The sequence below is a fragment of the Amia ocellicauda genome, chromosome 2 (assembly GCF_036373705.1).
Source record: "Amia ocellicauda isolate fAmiCal2 chromosome 2, fAmiCal2.hap1, whole genome shotgun sequence".
Taxonomy (NCBI): Eukaryota; Metazoa; Chordata; class Actinopteri; order Amiiformes; family Amiidae; genus Amia; species Amia ocellicauda.
This window is the reverse complement of record NC_089851.1, coordinates 45,041,294-45,047,293: the sequence shown is the minus strand read 5'-3', so window position 1 is coordinate 45,047,293 and position 6,000 is coordinate 45,041,294.

Below are 6,000 nucleotides of genomic sequence, written 5' to 3'. Positions count from 1 at the left end.
CAAATCAATGTATAACTTTTTTTAAATGCGTTTTTCTGGATTTTTTTGTTGTTATTCTGTCTCTCACTGTTAAAATACACCTACTCTTAAAATTATAGACTGATCATTTCTTTGTCAGTGGGGAAACGTACAAAATCAGCAGGGGATCAAATACTTTTTTCCCTCACTGTACATACTTATTTTAAAGAAGATAAATTCTGTATTGATATATTTTTCAGCAAAGGTTAAATCCTAACCTTGTAGCCACTGATAAACAAAAATAATAATTATGTTGCTCACATGCCCTATAATGTTCCTATCATGAACTACAGTTAATTGAATTTAACAGCAAATCAGTGATCAAGCTTTTGGTTATTAATTAGACCACAAGAAATCCTTGTGATCAATAATGTATTTAGTACTGGTAGGATCCTTCACTTATTTACAGTTATATGAGAAAGGGATTACAAAAAATGACCTGCAAAAAGAATTAAACATTAAAAAATTAGATGCATCTTTAATACCAGACATAGGAGTGGGGGAGATAACTAGTAGTATAGGGAAATCCCTTCCTGTTTGTGAGTGAACTGCAAGAGATGGGCACAAGGTCTGAACTAGCGCAGCCAAACAAACAGTGCACCCCCGCAGTTGAATACCTCTAGATACCAAATATGCCAGCAAATTAGTTAGGGGGAGTACAGCATCAGTCCTTCAAAGGACACGATACAGCTGGATGGGCAGGTAATTTTTTAATAATTTTCCACTGCCTACTAAACAATAAGTGAAGGTTGCTTGGAGTGGAAGCAATTGGTTTTGATCAGAGTCGGCAATTGCGTGCTCAGCTGGAACGAAAACAAGAAATCCTCCCTGACCCCCTGAAGGATGTGAATGAGTTATATTAAATGCTTTTTCCCCCCCGTATTAAATAGATATTCAATTTAAACTGCGTTGGTGTGCCTTACTATTTTACTGCATTCATTTGAGAAACTGGCACACATCGGAGTCTATTCTGTATTAAAGGCATCCAAACACAGACACTCATGAGCAGCACCATCTGAGCTCCTAAGTCAGACTGATCTGTGGCAGAGGAACTGCTGGTTTGTTGGTGTAAATCAGGGGATCTTGCACCCAAGTCCCATAGGGTCTTCTGCCATTTGTTCCAACCCAATTCCTTGGTTGCTGAGTTGGAGTGATTAGCTGAATCACTGGATGAATTCTTTCACAACTGTGATTTATGTCCCATCACAAGCATTTTTTAAGCCATCAGAAATTATATAATATATTTTGATTGTTCCAATTAACACACTAATATTTGTTTCCTTTTTTCTTTTAGACACAATTTTCACTTTATTTCTGATGTGTGTGAATGGAAATGGTGCACACAAAATCATTCTTCCCCCCAGGATATTTGTATTGTTGTTAAAAAAACTATGATACCAGTTTATAGTCCGCATGGCTCCAGGTCATTGCGAGCGACCCCCTGCGGTGGTTAAAGCAGGTTTTGCATATGGATGTGTGGATGAATGTTTTAGATATGTAATTATAAAATAACTAGATTAAATAACTGACATTTTGAGATGGGAGGAAAATCAGAAGAAAATGTGACCCCTCCAGGAACTGAGTCCAAGAACCTTGCTATAGATTAAAGGAGAGTGAGGAGGCGGCTGCTCTTTGATCCACACATATGTAGTCTGGTGATTGACAAGAGACTCCTCTCTCTCCATTGATGAAGCCTTGCACGCCTCTGTGGATGATGGTGCATATTAATCACAGGCAGTGCTCTAAAATAATGTTTTACCCACGCTTCAACTGATACTCATCCGTTTAAAATTTCTGACACCTGCAGTGCAGTTTTTTGCATTCATGTACCTTCCGAGTAATGGCACAGCAGAGCTCCGAACACCCAGGGCTGTTTTCCGCACTGCAGGCAGAGAACGCCAAGTGCATGTTTATAGATAATAACTTAAAATTGCTTATTTAACTAAAGGCATCATACCCTCAAAAATGTTGGAGTGTTAAATTAATAATTTAATGAGACCAGTTAAGAAGCTAGGATCCTGGCAGGAACACCCAGGCCCCACGGCCCTCTGAGTCTGACTGTCTTTGTTTACATGCAACTTTTCATACAAAATTATACTTCTGAAAAGATTAATGATCCAGCTTTTGTACTCCATGATGCGAAGTTGTGCACCCAAATACGTCTAGTTTAGGAACCTAACCCTGTCTTTACAGTTCTGGCTGCAGGGTCTGGGATCTTAAGTGGAGACCTCTTAAGTCTGATAAGATCGATCTCAGCAGTCCTGCATTCAAGGCAAGGGGAAATAATTGTGATCTGATTTGCCTGGCCGTGCTGCAGACACAGAGCAGCAATGTGGAAATAGGCCAGGTTCTGTTTCATTCAGCTTGGCTCAACAGTGTTGTGTCATCTACTGATTAGATTTCCTGTGAAGCAGTCTTCAGTGCAGCAGCAACTGCATTATTATTATTTTTTTTAATATCATTTTTTTTAACCAGTGTTTGTGCATTTATTGGTTTGGTCTTTCTCCCCATATTAACATTTCAGCATGGTAAATATACTATGGTACATGTACCATGGTATTTTTGACAGTACATATAGTACCATGGTACTGTCAAAAATACCATATAGTACCATGGTACTGAACCATGGAACATGGTGCTTGAGCTTTTCTTGTACCATGGTACTGAAGTTGTACTGTGCTACTTTAAAATGGTACTGATTATGTATTATAGAAGATGATGTAGGATGGGGTGGGACTGTATGATAGTAGTGATTCTGCTGATCGAGTCTTTTACTGGTCCATTGTATGGTACATTAGCTGCATTATAGGTATTACAATCATTCAGAGCTTTATAACAAAATATATTTTACATGCATCTGCAAAGATACACTATTAAAACAAACTGAATGGTTACATACCATCAGGTTTGGTATAATACATTTTATCATAATGAACCTTACAATGATCGTTATACCATTATTCCCACATGAAGGGCTAACAATACAACTTAATTTTGCTAAAGTGTTATAATTCCATGTCAAAAGTTTTGTCTCCTTGTACTTACCATATGTCTAATACAAGAACCAACAGTACAAAATAGAATAAAGTACTTTTAGAATTGCATACTGTAAAAGAAGCAACCAACAAGGAATTGTAACATTCCAATTTATTATAAAACAGATGCAAAAATCAGAATACAAACATAATTAGAAATGTATTGTGTACACAACATAAAAGTAACTTGACATTAACAAGGTATTTTGAACCCTTTAAACTTTTACAAACTGACTAAATATTACAGATCAGACTTGTCAATAATGTACATGTTTTTCCTAAATTATTACTTGTGTGTCTGATTATAATGATTCTATTTTTATGTTTCTCAAAGATAAAACCAAAAACATAGGTTTCTGACTTGTCAGTTGTTTAGGTCTAATATAAATATTGAACTGATGCTTATACAACTTATGTTCAAGTTTAAAAATTCAAAACGTTTTTAGATATTTTCTGTTCAGCGTGTGTTGATGATGATATGTCAAGTCTAAACATGTTTTGTATTCATTACTGGTTAGTATTGTCTTTGTATGACCTATGCAATGAAGCTGTATGTGTGTATCCATATTTGAATCCATCCTACCTTGGGAATCAATTTATCAAATTAAAGATTTTCTATAAACAGCCAAAAAATGTCTCACTTGGTTTGTATTAATATATCTGGTTTATTAATAATTAATATGAATAAGTAAGTTCATTTTGTGCATTACTTCAACAAAACATCTTAAATCAACAATTAAGTGTGGTCTAAATAGCTTTTTGTAAATGCACAGGTTGACAGAATTGTTTTGGTCCCTTGATTCACCTGGCTTGGACATGTACCATGTGTACATTAACACCTATGGTATTCAAGGTATTTTACTATGGTACATGTTATACATTGTACCATGGTACTATATAGTAATGTAACATACCATAGTACATACCATAGTATACCATGGTACAACATAGTACGTTACACATGGTACCATACAGTACCATGGTACAGAAACATGTATCATTGTACATCGCATAGTATAACATAGTATACCATGGTACACCATGGTACATCATGGTACATGATTCACATTGTACCATAGAGTACCATGGTACAGAAACGTGTACCATAGTACATCCCATAGTATCCAATTGTACCCCATGGTACACCATGGTACATGCTACACATTGTACCATACAGTACCATGGTACTAAAACAAGGTATACCATGGTTTACCATAGTACATACTATGGTATACTATGGTAAACTCTCATATAGGTCAGATGTAGTTTTCTCTCTCTCTCTCTCTCTCTCTCTCTCTCTCTCTCTCTCTCTCTCTTTCTCATTCTCCTCCCCCTTAACATTTGGATTTTGCTTTTGGTCATTGGTTAACTGTATATTATTTGATTCCCTTACTTGTATTATTATTGAGCATTAGAGCTGGGTTTTACAACTAGGTTATGCATACGTTTACGATCATGTATTGTCCTGTGCACGTTAGTTAATCCAAGTGTAACTGCTAACAGGTAGAATTAATACACGTGCTCTTAATGATGCAACAGATGTCCGTGTGCCTTTTAAGTCGATTGCATTAATACATACGCAATAATGCATTGCTTCCCATTTGCCAATTGGTAGGTAGAGGTTTTATGAATGTGGCTGAGTATCTCATCTGGTTGAGTGTCTCATCTGTCAAATGAAATGACGCTAAATGACGACTAAACGACTGGGACGCTTATGTTTATGATGCAGTTGCTCAGCTTGAATATCCAAAAAGCCGTGACTACACTGTGAAATATCCAGCCGTATTTTCTCACAACCCCGGACCCACATGTGAGCTTCAACAGCAGCGCGCAATGGCATTCAAGTGCAACGAATCAGTGCTGGACGTGACCCATACGAATAAAGGCACACGGGTCGGTATAGCGTAGCGCAGATTTCCGCAGTTCTGCTCAGATCCTCGAAATCACACCGATCTCATTGGTGGAGCAGCGCAGATCTGCCAACGCGACTACTACTGTGGTGCATAAAATATTTTCGCGGTCAAAACAGACCTTTTGATTTTGATTTAACATTGAGTTAGTAAAATCTTTTGTCTTATATCATCGCAAGATGATCTGGTGAATTCGGGGGCAATATTCATAACACACATTTAGCACATTGTGTATAAATGTTTGTTTATTTCTTTACTACCCCCAACAGTGCATATTAACTTTTGTAGGAGACTTTCTCCAAAACTCCTGTAAGTCCAAATGATTATCCTCCAATTCAAAATGAGGGGAATTTAATGTATGCCTCCTTTGGCTGTGTGGGCAAATGCATCATGAAAACAGACGCAAAACGTTGCGAGATCCCGAGGAAAGGGGGGTTCACCTGTTCAATCCGATTTCACAGCTTTCCTGTTTTGATACTCCTTTCTTTTGCTGTTATCCATTTACCAAAAATGTGACGTATGACATCTGTGCAAGACAGTGAGTGCAAAAATACAATTTACCCCATTACATCTGAACATCCTTACATGTTAAAATCTCTGCAAAGCTTATATTTCAGACTGGTCTAAACCATAGATAATTGCCGAATACTTCGTGACAAATGCATCCCGTTGCTGGGAGAATATCGTCACTAATTGGTATTGCCATTAACTGCGGCTAATTGATCATACATTAGGGAAAGGCTGGTGAACAATTACGCATTAAGTGTTGTTATCACAATTAATCATTAGTTATCAATTCAGTGAAGAGGAAAAGAAAAATCCTTAACAAGCTATCTTACATATTAAACCTATTATTCCCGGCGTCAGGTGTATAATGTATAATGTTAGTCCCCCCCCCAACACACACACACCAGTGTAGCAGGTCGCCTTTGCCCCCCGGTGGCGAGAGGAGAGGGTACTGACGTTGGGGGGAAGCAGCGCGGCCGCTGATTGGCTGCTCAGAGACCCAGGTGCTGAAGATGGGACCACAGCGCAGC